This window comes from Thunnus maccoyii, chromosome 9 (genome assembly GCF_910596095.1).
Source record: "Thunnus maccoyii chromosome 9, fThuMac1.1, whole genome shotgun sequence".
In the NCBI taxonomy this organism is placed as follows: Eukaryota; Metazoa; Chordata; class Actinopteri; order Scombriformes; family Scombridae; genus Thunnus; species Thunnus maccoyii.
In genome coordinates, this window is record NC_056541.1 from 22135754 (window position 1) to 22152982 (window position 17229).

Genomic DNA, 17229 nt, shown 5'->3' on the forward strand with positions numbered 1-17229 from the left:
ACAAAACTCCATTCTTAGCAACAAGACCTTTGACGTCAAATTCCAGTTAGACAGGGAGAAGGTCACAGGGATCATCCCCGGGGAAAGCCAGGAGCCGGAATGACACGAAGCACGGACAGCAGGGAGTGACAGCCTCGCGAGAGGAGAGGAGCATAGGAACAGATGGAGCGAGGGAGGGGAGTGAAAGAAAAGAAGAGCCCAGAAATTAGATTAGTTTAGAAAGTGAAGTTGTGATGCAGCAGGCTTGATATCCTGCTCGGAGCAGTTTCCCGTGAGAACCTGATCGGGCCACCGCGGGCTCAGCAAGACAGTTCAAACATATTTACCCCTCGTTGGAAGGTACAAATTAAATTAGGCTCTTCCACAAAGAGGAGATGTTTTCCCCTTCTGTTCTGATGTCATGGTAGTGGGGTGGTATAGAGTGGGGGTCAGCCTGCTCTGGTCTGCATGCATTTATCTTAGAGGCCATTCATCTTCCAATAATCCCCCCCCCACCCCCCTCACCACCACCCCTTCTCCTTTTCTAGATCCTTCTGTCCCTCTTGCTAAACACTGTATCAAAGTCATTCTCTGCCTAGTTACCCACACATATACACAAACATGGACTACAATGGGTGAAATTCAAGAACAGGTCACAGTTCTGTCCTCTTCTCAGCTCTAACTATCATCCCCCCTTCAGTTTCTCTTTTTCTCTCATCTTCCCTCCCTCCTGCCTCCCCCTTCTTCGTGTTCTGTGTTATCTGAAAAGAGTACATTTTGTGGAACAATTGGAAGTGCCCATCCTTTTGTTCCTGCCTTAACAATGCCATAGCAGGTTTCACTGAAGATCATTACAGTAATTGCTTCATAATTGCATCGACTTTAGCCTTGGCTGCAGTCCATTCTCTGAGTACATCCAGGCCTTGTCAAAGACTAAGCTACACAGCAGTGTGTGACCTTAGACCAGGAACTGGGAGGGTCGCTGTCACTTAGCCTTTGGCCAACCTGGCAGCACTACAGCATTCCTGTACTGGACAGAAAATATTTCCCCTTTTCTCTGCCTCTGTTTTTGTTTTGTTTTTCCTCTTATGTTTTTTTTTCTCTCTCAATTTGTCTTCTTGCTCATTACTGTTTCTGACTTTCTTTCTTTTTTTTTTTATCCTGATTTCTCCCTCGCTTGCTGTTTTTCTAGCTTGAGTTGGTGGATCATAAATGTTTCCAGATAGTATTCTGAAGGACAGTGCGGGGAGGCCTTCACCCTCCACCCTATCGTCCTGTATTTATAGAAAGCAGCATCTGCTTCCAATGCTGCTGATTTTTTGGAAAGAGAGAAAGAGTTTGATGACTCAACCAAGCATTTTGATGAAGGTTCATACAGTATGCTTCAGAAGTTCGGAAAACTTAATTTATGAATCAACTCATCTGGTTTCTTTATCATGTGCATCATCACACATGTATGCACACACTACGTACACACTTTAAACAGTCCCTCGCACACATCTCTCTCCCGATACCCTTTCTCTGCACGCTTATCTAGCCCTACCTTAACTCTCCCTCTGAGACAAACTAAACCACCACAGTGACACTCTGACAGAAAAAAAAAATCCTTGAGAGTTGTACAAACACACAATAAATCAATCCATTATTTACGAGTGAACTCATTCAGAAAGAAAGCATATGTAATCTACTCATCCATGCTGAGAGGATGCTGAGAGAGAGAGGAGGAGGAAGAAAAGGAGAAGTGGGGTGTGTTCAGGGACAAGGCAGGCGGCCAGCTGAGAACGAATTCTGTTTCTGTTCCTAACTCCCCAAAGAGAGGTGGGAACCAGTAAACAAACAAACCGAGTGAGAAAGTGTTTCCTTCTTTAATGACAAAGGGAGAGGCTGAGAGAGAAAGGCAGGGAAGGAGGGAAGCATGGCTAGGATCTGGCCCAATGTGTCAGCTGTCTGCCTTTGTGTGTGTATGTGTGTGAGTGTGTGTGTGTGTGTGCGTGTGTGCCCTCTGCCCTGTTCGTATGCAGGCCAGCAGCCTACACAAAGGCGCAGAGGGGGCATACACACAGATGGGTAAACAAAGCCATTGTTTACTGTTTTGTTTTTTATTATGTTGGTAGAGATTAATTGTTATTGATTTTTCTCAAGCAGGGCCAGAAAGAGTGGAGGCGAGTGGTAAACGTTCCCATAAGTCGCCATATCTTCTCTCACACACTCACTCAGAAACACGCTCACACAGAGTCTCTACCCTCCACCGTACCCCACCACCACTGAGTCTGTCACGCCCCTGTCAGTTCCTATCACAGTGTGTCTACCTGAAGTATGCAGATGAGGCCTTTGTGGTCCCCTGTCCCAGTCTGGATGCCCATTCTTTTGGGCTCAGGTCTATTATGGCCTGAGCTCGGGGCGGGTCTCCAGCACTCACACACAAACACACACACACAGCACTCCTGGGGTCATAGCCTTTCAACCTCAGGGGCTCGACTTCTGCCACCACAGCCTGACAAATCACCCAGCGACACACAAAAAAAGCGCCAGGGCCCCAGCGTGAGAGGGGCCCAGTTCCAAACAGCTCCTTCAATCTCCACGCTGTTACAAGCAACGCCAGCGAACTGCTATTACCCTACTCCCACTGGATTTGGACAAAGGGGAGTAAAGAAGATGAGGGTAAGGAGAGTGGGAAAAAAAAAAGAGAAGGCCGAAAAGGGAGAGATGGGAAGAGAGAAAGAGATGGGAGGAAGAAAGAGACATTTGGGTTCTTTCATTTGGTGGACTATGATAAATGGCCTGGCCTTTAGCTGGTTTGTGCTCCCCCAGTGCTCTCTCTGGGCCTCCTCTGACAAGAGAGTCTTTGAGGGAGAACGGACCCCACAAATATTGCTCTTTGTCCCAGACAGAGCAAAGCCAAGACCCAAATGCTCCGACTTTAATCAAGTAAAACCAGCAAAGCAAGGGTCTGCTTTTATGTGCAAGAGTCAATCACTTTGTGTGTGTGCATATGTACTGTGTAAGTGGTGTGCGTGTGAGAAGAAGAGACAGGAGGGGGAAAAGTCGAGGAGGACTGAAGAAAAGTCAGCACACTACACTTAACGCTGGCACGTCTTCCCATTACTCCTTTAAAGACATTCAGAACTTTGCCTTTAGGGTACGTTGATAGATTTGGGGGGGGAAGGTTGAATTCAGATACACCCTAAAGGCACATTACAAACTGACTCAGCGATCAAAACAACTAGTGAAATTCACCTCTAACAAGGGGAGGTCTTATGTAAGACAAAAAAAAACAACATTGATCCATACTTATTCCGTACAATGTTATATTAAGATATACAAATTTCTTACACTCTGGTTAATTATAGTTTTTACATTTCACAGAATGATCTATACAGTATACAATACTTATTTTACAAATTGTGTTTTAATGTGTTGCCATGGTTATGTTTACTGTGACTATGTGGCCAACTAGTAATTACACAGTGTATCAGGTGCATTGCACTAAGCCCACAAAGGCAAATTATCCAATTTAAAGCATCACAATCAAATTAATGGATTGAAAAAACTGATTAGCAAGGTTGACCCAAAAAAAAGTCTAAAAATGCGAGAGTGAACGCCTTTAGTGTCATAAATGGAAGTTTACGGTGGATTAATTGTTTATGAGGAAGGCCTACTGGCAGCAAGGGTGTACAGGGTAGAATTACACATTGGGTAAAATTAATGCTCAGGTCATGTAGAGGGGGAACAATTTAGTAGGGCTACTCTGAAGATCTACACCGGTTCCCTTTCCTTATTTTCAAAGTTGTAGTGTGTTACTGCTGTATGGGAGTGTGACTGTTTCAGTTTAAATGATTGTGTTAGAAAGAGTTTGTGTGTCAAGTTGAGTGTTTTGGGGGATTGTATGGAGTCGTGGGTGGAGAGTGGAGGTTATGGAGCTTTTTGCCTTTTGTCAACCCTTAACATTCATTTCTAAGCCCTTCTTCGCCTTTTACACCTCTTCCTTCAATGTCACAGTCGCCTAGTGTCTGCCTATTGCCTGTGGCTAATCTCAAGAAAGATGGATTGGGGTTTAAACTTTGATCACCTCATTGGTTTTTTATTCAAAGTAGCGTATACTGTATGTGTGTTTGTGTGCACACATGCATGTTCGCTTTCTCATGAATAGGTTCAATGTGTGCATTTTCACGCACACATCCACGTGTGTGTGTGGTGAGGGCAAACCTCAGTGCCACACAGTGCCACAGTGCCATAATCCCCGCCCTTGCCCAGTGGCCCAGATTAAATCCAGGCTTTGATCCACCCCCTAATCTGAGTTTACAGGCTCTGGGCTGAGGGTGGGTGCTCTACTCTGCCTGCCAGCTAGATTCTGCCTGCTTCTTTCCTTCCTCCCTTGTCTGTCTGCTTCCTCGCTGCCCCCACTCCCCCCCCCCCCCCCCCCCCCCCACTGAGGAGCTGGCAATTGAAATCAGCTTTAGAGTTGCTTAATACAGAAGCGGGCAGAATTAGGCCCTTTAATGCCTGTCATGGTCGAAGATTATATCAATGGCTCTTTTTGTCACCGCTACATTGGTGTCAATGGAGAAGCAGCGAGACTGCCAGAACGAGACAAAGGATACATTTTTAGATTCAGTTGTAGTTTATCCTGTCTCCCTGCACTCAAAATATGCACACACACACGCACACACACAGACACACACACACACAGTACATCTATAAGGGTGCATACACATACAACACACACAAACATTCACAAAAATAAAAAACCTTAACATATGTTGCTTGTTTGAGTTAAACTGTTGCTTCGCCAGGTTATCGGGTGATGTACATTTTGTGATTGTAAAATCAACTTCAGTGGCAACCCCTTTTGAAGTGGCGTGTGGTTCATTCGTTCAGGGTCAAATGCATACATAGTCTCAATTGGAAACAAAAGCCGGAGTCTTGGCTGTGCTTTAATGCTACAGTGAGTTTGATTTACTGCCCATCTGCAACTGCACAAACACTCTTTGACTAGCCCCGGACAAAATGAATAAGAGAGCAGGAGACTCAGTGTCGTTAACCAATTTAGCAGTTTATATAAACAAGCCCATGGGTGATTAGAACAGGGTCTTCCTAAAGTAATAGTTTACAACACAGCACATTAAAAATAATTAGGCCTAACACAATAAAGTTGGAGGAATTTCAGAGCCACAAGACTGGGCTGAGTTAGTGTATTAGGCCTCATGCTTGATGTGCTGCTCCGTGTTAGCTGCTAACATTTGGGGTTAACCAAGCTCAGAGAATGTCCGCGTGCTCTCCAAACTGTGATAATTGACTGAATGACAGTATGTATGCATTGTTACACAGTGTGGTGTAACTACATGTTGTGGCATCTGAAGAAGGAAATAGAAAATGTGGCAATGTGCAATATATTAGCTGATGATGTACTTTTAAATTAGCATGGGGTACTAACACACATGCCTCCCCCTCCCAAACACCCACACACACACACACACACTGGTGTACTGTTCATCTCAGCAAAAGGAAGGTCACATTTCCTTACCTGGCGTGAAATGAGTTCTCCTTGTTTATGTTGAATGTAATGAAAATGGACACAGCAGAGACCGAGAAACAGAGAGAGGTGGAAAACAACATGCGGAAACAAGTCAGGGTTTATTACAGAAAACCTCTTTTGCACATGTACTAACCAGCGTAAGTCCACTGCTTGGTGAAGAGAACACTGTACCACAGTGTATCTGTAGTATCACTCTGACACACTCATCCTGTCAGTGCTGAGTTTTAAACACCATTTCTACTTTTCTCTCTGCTCCTCTGAGCACAACCACATCCCACACATGTGCGCTCCAATGTGGAACACAGGTGCAGAAACAGGCTGACTGACCAACACACACGCACACAGAGCACTTTGCCCTACTCTTCTCAGTTAGTTGTGAGCCTAATTCAGCCCCAGGGGATGGGAATACGGCAGTGGTATACCTGAAGCACTTTTCATTTCCTGGTAGTAGGGAATTCCCCTCACCTGCCAGCTCAAGTGCATTCACACACAAGTGCACACACAAGTAACATGCATACAACTGGTAAACACAACCCTCAGAAATTGGGGGTGTCATCTACAATACCTCAGGAGAGCCCAGGCAGTCATGAGTTATTTGTCTTGCTTATTGGCAGAGGTTGACCAATTAACGCCCCAGTGCTAGGTCCAGATCACTGGCTCTCTGCATGGTGGTGGAGTGTGAAATGTGCCATAAATCCAGGGCACGGCCCACAGCACATAAGGGTGGCAGAAAAGCCTGGCACAGGGTTCCTCTCACTTTGGTGAATGGCAAAGCAGGGATCACAGGGCCTGGATGGCTGATCCAATTAAGTGCTGCCTCCATGTTATCGTGGGTTTCTAATCGAGGCTGTATGTTCAAATTAAGAACAGCACTGTTAAACCTAACACTTTTTGTGTGATATAATTTAATAATTGCAATTTCACAAAGGGTGGTCTTAGATCTTGAATGGAATGGATACAAATATTTTAAGGTAGTTTTGCCCTTATTGAACCACTTACCACCTTTAGGTCTTAAGATCAGAGCAGTATGAGTCCTGAGGCTACCTCTATTCCTGTGTCATCTCATGTGAGTGACAAGCCTTAGATCCTTCAATGTATTCTCAGGCAAGTGTCCTCAAACAATCACTTACTAGGTATCTGAGGCAGGTCAAGGGGTCGCTGGCCCCTCTTGTTGCTTCCTGATAAGGGAATCATTAGTCTAGGATTATCTACAGGTAGGTGCAGAATGGAGAGTTCAAGAGGTTAAAGAGGAGTGAAAGGTCACTTAGAGAAAATGTTGACAATTTTGTATTGTCATCTATTTGGTGTTGCTCTCTGCTGGATTGATGTTACATTTGTTTTTGGTGGATTTTGGCATAATCTTGTCCCATATCGACTGAATTATCGAAAATAAAATGTGACTTAAACAAGGTTGTCAATATTGATGTTAAACCCCTGTCAGATAGTGTGGTCATCCACTGATTGACATGTTGGCTGCTCACCCCTGACCCAGATCACAACAGTTCTATGACCTCCAAGCCTGTTTAAGAACAGATAGATCATTGTCTAATAAGCGGGGCATCTCCCCAACTTACATTAGTAAAATAGGGGGCCAAGACTCTCCTCACTAACACCTCTAAGCATCCCATCATTGACACTTAGTAATATGACTCTGAATATGAATGTGTCAGTCTGCCCAAAAGGACTCTGAGGGGTGTGAAGGTTGTCTATAATGCCAACGGCACCTCATTCTAAACCACACCTCTAAACTTGGCTGACTGGTTGAGGTCTTTTAGGAATGGTTGACCTGAGGTTCCCTTCTCTTCCTCCTCCTTTTCACTGGAATGAGAATTGTGTCTAAATGACTTGGCATGGAAAGGATGTAAATGAACGCTGGGGGTTGTTGTGCTCACATCCAGCCAAGGTCAGGCATCCAGCTGTCAGCTCATGTTTGGGACTAATCGTTTATGTGCCTGCACCACTCTGCACCCGTTCCCTCATTCTCTCCGTGTCTGTCACACACCTCTCCCTATCTCTTTAACTCAATGTCCTGCCTTTTATCACTCTACTCTTTTTTGCGTCTGTCCTTTGCATCCTTCATCTATTTCGTCCTTCACATTTCATGTCCTTTCACTCAGTCCTTTCACCAAAGACAATGACCCAGTGTCGATACCTCTGTTATCCCATGGCTAATGACTAGTACTACTAGAGGGAGGTGATTCAAAGTATGATGTCGTAGTCATCTTGGAATAACGCCAGACATGTTAACATGCATGAGAGAGGCCTCCATGTACAGTAGTTTTTTCTGTTTACATTGTAAATCAGTGAGTTACATTAATGGGTTTTGTTTTTTCATTATTGAAATAATGGAACCACAAAATTAATGGTAAATCTATAATTACAGGGGAGAAGTGCCATAATGTCAACGCAGCTTTAAAATGACATGTGCCATTGTCATATTTTGACTGCATGGTCATGAAAGAGGAATGTACAAACCTTTCCTTAAATTACTGTAGAAAACTTTAGACTGATTAAGAATGAAAAACCACACGATAGAAATCAGCAAAGACAGCAAAATAGTATTTACAAAGTATGTAAAATGATTTTAAAGACTTTTTAATATGCTAAAAAAAAAAAAAAGAAAAGAAAAATGAAACCATAACATTTAGTTCAATACATACCTTTTATCATATTATTCATGACCCCCCTACTTTCCCCTCTTGGCCTTAGGCTACCACGGCCATGGCCACTGCCTTTCTCACTGGTCTGTCCGAACCCCATCCAGCCATGTAAAAATGTGGCAGGTTGCAGAGTTCAAGTCCTTCGAAATGTGAATCGAAACAGCTGCCCCTAATCACTAGCACAAGCTGGGCTTAAGGGCCTCTCAGTTTCACCCCTCATCTGCCTGGAATTTTGAATTTCCTGAGCGGAGATCAAATGGCAGCCCAAGTCAGTGAGACCTTTGATATATGGACACCCATCTCGCAAGGGCCTTCTGCATCGGGATTTACGCTTGACAACACACTCGGTGTCACCTCCGCTCCCGGCGGACGCTCTGCGACCCCTGGAAACATTGGGCCCCTTTGACGGGACAGCAGAGCCCCCCCTAAACCCCCCTGGAGTGCCCAGCAGTTATTTATTAAATTTGTTGTGCCCACCATGGTATGGTTTCAGAAGACCACTTAGTTTTGGATTGCACTCTGGATTTTTCAATTATGTGGTTCATTTCACCTGCTTGTGTTCCTTTACCCCCCAGGATCAAGGGCACGAGAGATCACATTTAATTATTTCAAAACAAGAAGTCTCAACCGGACCCCACAGATCTATAACATCATGCTTCCCTATCTATTGCTCCATCACTACTACTTCAAGTGAGCAGTATTTATTCTGTGAAAAAAAGAAACTTCCTCTGCCCACGATCACCACATTACTCATGTCAATAAGGAAATTTGTCTACCTATCAGGAGGGTAAATAAAAGGGCAGAATATGGGATTTCCAGAATTCCCCGCTTGTTGGGTCTCATATGGAGCGCATTAGTGGCCACTTTGATTGACAGGTGCTCCTGTGTGTAGCCAGAGGGAGAGGCAAAAAGAGATGGGAGATGATTATATCCCAGGTAATAAGTGTGGGCTGTCCACAGCAGGCATGAAGATGCTATCTGGAGTGACTTTGGCCTATGGATTAGAGGATGTTAGTGGGTCAGCTACTCCACTGCACAATGTGTATACGTGTGCATCTGTGTGCACACTCAAGCAGTCTTATATCTTTGTCTGTGTGGACATATGCATGTGTGTGCATAAATGTATGTGTGCACAGAGATCCTTTGGATCCTTCTCCTATAGACGGATATGTTATGTATACAATAACAGTGCTGAGTGTTCCAAGCTTTGTCAACATCCAGTTTGTAGCCGTTGCCATAGGAAATGACATATGTAAACTATCAGAGGAACACTTTATGGCTACCTAGGTATCCTAGAAAAAACTTCTTGTGTTTTGCTTAGAGGCTTTGTTTTTGCTACTTGTATTAACAGCTGACTGGGGTTTTTATATCACCTAGCGATGGTAAAACATTCCAATGAAACCATCTGCACAAGTGATTTCTAATGGTGGCAGGGGGACTATTTACCTGGTTTGGGCTCTGGGCCTCTTCTTACACACACAGATGCAAAGTTGAATCTTGTCTTTCTGAAGTTTTTAATGCTCAGTTATTGCTGAGACTGTCAAAGAGGTGTTGATTCAGCTCTAGTAATGTTTAAGCCTGTATTTTGTGGAGGTGTTGTGCTGGACTGCATTATACAGAAAGGTGTTTCCAGTGTTTTTTTCATCCCTATTTAAATAGAGTTGAATCAGCACCTCTCTGTTTTAAAAAATAACATTAAAAGATTCAAATTATATTGGCATTAAACTTTTATTTGAGAGTTGCAGAATTTTTGTAACCTCTTTGATATTTCATTTGCACATTGGAAATTGAGGTATATGCAAGGTTGTTAAATGTCATCAACACTATGGTAACCTGTAACACATGTTTCTCATACAAACTGTTGTTTACCAGAAAAATTATTTTAAAGGCAGCTAATAACTCAAATCCGTTGGTTCTACAACAAAGGCTTTTGCTATGGTTATATTTTCTATTGTAACTGTCAACTGTGTCAGTTTGGAGTCAAATGGTGCTTTGGACAGGATTAAAATGGCCCTTCACAATGTCTTGAGTAGCCTTGTGATTTAAGAGCTTTGTTTTTCTAAGAGTCTCTCATCATTAAAATAATTCATTACCAATGAACGTTAGAGGCTCCACAATGAATCAGCTGGCTTTTTTGCATTCTTCTAAAGACCAAAAGAGGTGTGGGGTTGAGTGTGAAATGTGTGTGTGTGTGTGTGAGAGAGAGTATTTTCCACTGAACTAAAAGCTAAATAACTCCACAGTGAAACCACAGGGGACACAGGCATGCCAGGACCCCACTGGACAATCAGAATTTATTCTCTGCAGCACACTGGGAGTATGTTTGTGTTCTCAGGGCGTGGCAGAAGTGATAGAGATGCCATAGAGAAAGCACTAGAGAGAAAGCCCGGCTGTGTTTTGCCATAAAGGATCCTTTTTAAACCTCAGTTTCCCCAAACCTGCTAATTACATAAATCAGGGTAATAAAGAGGATTGGTATTGAGACAAAACTGTTCAGGGGTGCACAATGACCACTCCCTGACCCTGGAGTGTGGGACCCCACCTGACCTCAAGACTAGGGTTCAAACGGTCGGGAGGTGGGGGTGGGGGTGGGTGCTTAATGTGTGACACTGTGCCAGAGGGTGTAGATTGTGAAGCTTGTGTGTGTGTATGAGTGAAGGCTACAGGGGATATAGCCTCTGATCCCCAATTAATGCTCAGAATGAATGACCTACAGGTTACCCATTGGCAAGCAGCCCTCTCTTACCTCGCATCTCTCCAACACACACATACAGGCACCTTTCCTGTCAGAAATATATACATAGTTTGCCACTTTTCACATACTGTAGCAGATGACAGTGGGTTTACATGTACCATATCCACTGACTGTCCTTACTCCTACTGTATGCTTATTTGTCTCTCTTTCTCTCACTCTCCCCCTCTTTTATCTCTGTTATCATCCTATCTTTCTCACCATTCATCTGTCTCTCCTGTCCTAGCCACCAGGCTGGCTATCTATCCTTCTAATGAGCTCCATGGACTCCTCTAAACAGTTGTCAAACAATCCTCACACAGCCATCACTTTTACTGGGCTAGAGTTAAAGCATAAATGACAAGACTCCTGTGGCAACCTGCTGAAAGACGGAGAGCTCAAGAAACTGCTGAAAATTACACACTTAGCACTAAGGGCAATTTCAAACCTGTTGGTGAATCTGTGGATGAGTTGCAAAGCTTGTTGCGTTTCCCCCTTGGTTCAATTTCTTTTGACGCTCAAAAAAAATCCAAGTGAACCAAAATACATGATTTAAAGCCACGTGAGAATGTTCACTGCAACATTTCACTCTGCAACTCTTGCAACGTGATCTCATGGGATGGCTTATAAATAGCACACTACTTTTAAGGACATTTTGCATGTCATGTCTACGCATTTTAAGCTTTTCGCATGTGAGTTAACACCTTTGGCCCCCATAGACTGCCATTGCAACCAAGTATCACGGCAATCCACATTACATGGCTGTCCAGTTTCTTTAGGCAAAAACAAAAAAATGGCTGACATTCTTTTAATCTCAGTGGAAAATGCAATATTTTATTTTGGCATTAAAATGCATTTCTAGAGAGAAATCTGCATCTTATTTAATCATTTTCATTCAGTGAATGTATATGATGTTTAGTTTGTCAACTACGAAGATTGTTTCAGGCTTTCTGTTGTTACTATGGTGGTTGCTATGGGCGCTGCAATCGCTGAAACCACATAGTTGCATGTTGTTTGAATCATTGTCTTTACGTTGTGTAGTTATCTGAGCTGTTATGTTATTTGTATTATTTTATGTAACTGTTTGATGTTCTTTCAATTAAAAAAACTTAGATTTTAGAGCACTCCAGGGATGAATTGAATTTGATATCCAGAATTTGAAGCCTTGTGATTGGCTGACTGGAGGACCCTCTAGGAAGTATTTTCCTCACTGTCACTGTGTTAAGATTTTCTTTTAATAATATCTTAAACATTTCTCAACACAAAAACACAAAGTGTCCTTGATTACTCAACAATACGAATGGTTAATGGTAAGACCATCAGTTTTACTTATTTCTCCTTCGATTCTGAGGAATAAAGTGTTTTTTGTCCGTTTTTGATAATGGAGGGTTAAGGAAGAGCATTGTGTTATGGGCAGACTTGGCACATTCAACTACTGTTTTTGGTTGTCTGCTGTTGGTGGGCTTCATTCCATTTCAAATTGCCGCCAGTTGGCTGCAACCCGAATTCAAACTATTCACTATCTCTGTTAAGAAAAGGGGTTTTATAACCTGTGATTGTAAAATGTGAAATTTCTCATTCATTTTATATTTCCAAGAATATGTACTTTAGGATATTTAATATGAAATCATCATTCTTAAAACATAGTCTTCCTCAATTAATATTGAGCAATGTCATCCAATAAAGCACTCCAACGTGTGTGTGTGCATCAGATCTTGTACCATGGCCATATAAACGGGATGAAGACAGCGTATCAAACTGGACTTTACATTTCACATCCCTCATTTAATCCCTGCATTTGTCACTTTCATATATTTCATCAAACTGGACTTTAGATCATTCATTACATTCAACCTCCAGTATTACATAATTTATTTCATGTTTAATTTTTGCTCGTCACCTTCATATATTTCATACACTTCATTTCTTTGTCTGTAGCAATGTCCATATTTCCTTTGTACAGTCAATATTTCTTTTCAAGTTTTATATCCCATTTCACTCCACTACTACTAATCCATTCTGTAAATAGACTTAAAAATTTCAATTTAATTTTAATATTACTTTGTTAATTTCATTATCATTATTTCCTTACTTTTGTCTATTTTTATTCCTCTGTGTTGTATTTTGGGGGGGGTTTAAGACACATTCCTTGTATGCTTGCATTGGCAATAAAACAGATTCTGATTGAATGAGCTATGTCATGCTGACATAGAATCGCAAAACCAACAATCATAAAAATACAAAAAATCTCCAGGGTTGTGTAAATAGTAGCCTATGCATGCATCAGTATTTGACGACCTGGGAATGAGAACCAGTTGGTCTTTTCAGCCCTAACACCAACCCTAACCAAGCACTTCAGGCCTTCCTCCAAGTCTGTGGTAATTCCCTAGATTGTGAGCAGTATTGTAATCCCTGAAGGTGACTCATTTTGGTCACTATTTCCACTAAAAAAGGAAAAACAAACCAAAAGCTTCATTTTATATATTGTGCTTTCAAAGTGCTCTCTGCAAGGCCTGGGATGGCTTGTGTCCATGACATGAGAGAATAAAAAAATTGTCATAGAGCTAAACCAAATACATCATTGGAAAGGTCTCGACCTGTAGAGTAACATATGTCAGTATGAAGATTCTACATGGCTCCTGCTTTGAAATACTGACCTTTGAACCTTGACCTCGGTGCATGTTTGAAGGCTTATAATTCAGCAACAAAAGGGGCTGAAGACATCGGACCAACTGTTATAGAGAGCTCTTGATCTCAGCTATCATGTGAGTATGGTCAGCAACTGGGGGAACTGTCAGATATGGGTAAAATATGGTTAAATTAAATTTTTTCCCATTTAACAATTAGATATTTAAAATCTGATTACACAAATGTGTTTACCATCCTCTTAAACTCCTCAGTGTACACTCAATTCAGTATTTAAAACTTTGTCAGTTCTAGGAAAAACCTAAACAATATAAACATAATATTTTTTAAAAACTATACTTCCCCAGAGACGCACCATGCAGCTTGATACAGATTAGCACCGCAGTTATAGTTCTTCCGGATTGCAAAGTAGGGTTGTAATTAAAGTTGTAAAAAACTATATCTACTGAATATATCAAATATCTAGTACAGCTGAAGTATTAATTAGGGCTGAGTATTGATTCAGATTTCCCAAATCGATTCAGTTCCAATTCACAAGGTCTCGATTCGATTTGATTCTTGATTCGGTTCGATATTGATTCAATTGAGTGATAAGTGATAAGCGCTTTCTTTAGTGCAGTGTATAAACAACAACTTGAGATTTTAAATTGAATAACCAGCCAGCCAGTGTAAATAAGGTTGCTACAACCATACCCACTGTAATGTAAACATCACTAATATCTCAGGAAAACATACACTTTGCTGTGATCTTCTCACAAACCTTTTGTGCAACAGGCTGGCGGTCGACTGAAAGCAGCGCTAAGCCTAAAGGCAGATGTCTGGATTCATTTCAGATTTAAAATCCATGGGAAAAGGCATATATTAAAAGACTGATCTTGGATTTTATGAATCGATGTCGGAAAACTTAAATGAATATCGATTTGAATTGGAAAATCAATTTTTTAAACCCAGCCCTACCAGTAATTACACTGCATCTAGATGATCTATGTTAAGAAAAAAGTAAAGATGTTGGTTTATAACAGGTATTTTAGCCGAAACAGGGGTCAGATTGATTTTTTTTCTCTATGAGATTTGTGAAAGGACACACCATCTCTGCACAATATGTCAGTATTGACTAAATGGTGTGAAATGACACATGAAAAGCGAAAAATGTGTAATGATAACATGCAAAATGACTTAAGAGATTGACGTGTTATTCATACGCCATTTGGTGATACCAGGCTGTTTATTGGTCGGATCTTGATTCACTCTCCAGATAGCTGCTTGCAGCTTTTGATTTTGCTAAATCCACATCCCAGTATGCAAAGTGCACCTGTCTACGGGAGCTGTTTAGCTCAAACTTCCGGAGTACGTCTAGTTGGGTTCGATCACTTGACCAGACCAAGACCATTTCCTCAAAGGTTATCGGTTTGGTTGATTTGGTCCGCAACTGAGTACATTTGCAGTGTTCAGATCTGCCCAAACAAATTGTACCAAGGGGGAAAACGAACCAAGTCCAATTCAACCAGACTAAACAAATTAGGTTTGAAACTCCCTAAAATGCATTATGGGTGAGAAGACCAAGTAGATGCAGGTGGGATTTAGCCCAAAAGTAACTGAGATGGCGTGAGATCAGCCTTTCCTTTGAATAATATTGTCCCTAACTGAGTCAACTTTTTAGCGTGTATTTAGTGCAACAATCTTCTGGAACATATAAACATAGAGACAATGTACCAAATAGCCACAGTAAACCTCTTTCATAGCTGTTTGGCTGAGTACCGATATGCATTTTTCTGTTTAGCAGTGGTCTCAGATTCCAATGGATAAAATCAATTGTTACCATAAAAGCTAAATCTAATCACAAGTGTTCACTCAACCTGCATTTGAGATGCATACTGATGCCAGATACGAACTGTGATCTGTCTCAACTGTATCTAGACACAATCTGGATTTTTCTCTGAATTCAAGAATCTAGATCTTTGCAGAGAGGACACAAGTACTGACAGATGTAAAGAATCATCATCAAGCAGTGAGGAAAGAGAGGGACTGCGAGACATTTAAACTCTAAGCAGTGAGTGAGAAACTATGGAGAGCTTTTCCTTGTGCTATCGCCTCCCCCTAATTTCCCCAACCCCGTCCTTCTTGAGGCCAACATCTGAACATCACTCACAGTGTCTGTACAAGCCAAGCACCCAGTTCATCAGAAACACCTTCTCTGGCCCCAAACCTGACCCGTTCTCTCCTGGGGTCAGGATAACAGGCTGCAGGGCTAACACAGTGGATGAGAAATGGACCGGAGACTGTGGCGTATGAGTGTGTCTGTGTGTGTGTGTGCACGGGTGTCTGCTCAGCTGCATTTGGGATATATGTTTCAGTGTGTATAATGTGTATGACTAGCCTGTCAGAGGGGGCCTGTGGAGGTTACACAAACACAGAAGAGGGTTATTTATACTTCCAGGAAATTATGGTGGTTTCTGTCAGATCTGGCCCATTCTAGCCTGATCTGGCTTGGTCTTGGTCTAGTCTTAACCTATTTCCAGCCCACACAGAGCCAGTGATACACAAAGAAGCAGAATTGTGCTAATATGACTGTCAGTGACAACCCCAGTGGCCAAACTCTGTCAGTCCACAGCTTTGAGCCCACCTCCACAGATGGTCCAGCAGTACTTAAGAATTCACCCCCAGGGTTTTACTGCTCTGTTGTATGGAGGACTGTCACTGCACAGGGAGCATGTGGTTTAGATATGGGAACAGCATCCTCTAAGAGCTCTCATGCCTTGGCACAATGAGATGTCTCCACCCCCAGTAAAAGACAAGAAAACTGGGCATGCCCTCTTTTTACGACAGGACACAGCCTACCAACTGAAGACGTTGAAGATACTGATAAACACTAAATCTGACGTTTTGCATAACATAACCGAATAACGTGCAGTTAAGATTATCGTTTCTTTTAACGTCAGAACTTTAATTCACTTTGTCTCACTGGCTCTGTGGTTGTATAACATGCTAATGAGACTTCAGTTTCCTTGTACTTAGTCAGTCAGCTAGTCAACCTGTCAGGCAACCAGCCACTCAGAGGATGGTGATTTACTGTCCTGCATCCAGAGAAAGGAAACCTGCTGTTACCTCGCGTTCAGCAGGCCACCCTTCCATTCTAAACGAGGCAAAAAGGGCAGAAATCCACAAATCAACATTTACTAATTTGTTTATTGCCCTCGTTCTGGCTGTTGCTCCTCCTCTCTCACCCACTCCCTTACCATCCCTCCATACGCTCTCTCTCTCTCTCTCTCTCCTATTGATCTTGCAGCTAAAATGTGAAAGTGTTACAGGGAGTATTAGGACTTCAGAAAGAAGCTGTCATGTGCATTAATGCATATATAGGGAGTGGGTGTAATAAGTCCCTAAGGCATGGCGCCCTTCTAAGAAAACTGAACAGAACCAGTGACAGTCTTGTTCTGCCTTGGTTGACACTGGTGACTCAGAAGCCACAACAGACGACTTGTTTTAGTCCCTGAGGTCAAAGCACTGGCTCACTGTGCTCATATGTGTGTCTGGTAGTACGTTTACCGTGTGTATGTATGTGTAACAATGTATATTAGCGAAGTAAGTGATGAACTCTGGATAGGTGCCAGGGTGAGTCATAAACAAGCAGTGGGTTGAATTTAGGGGTGAGGGGGCGAGGGAAAAGGAGTGGAAGG

General features: G+C 42.3%; 1 protein-coding gene across 8 annotated transcripts in view; it reads left to right on the top strand.

The window, feature by feature from the left end:
* The window catches only part of LOC121903502 (ultraviolet-B receptor UVR8-like), a 333525-nt gene that overhangs the window by 243376 nt on the left and 72920 nt on the right, over nt 1-17229 (top strand). The window lies entirely within an intron of this gene.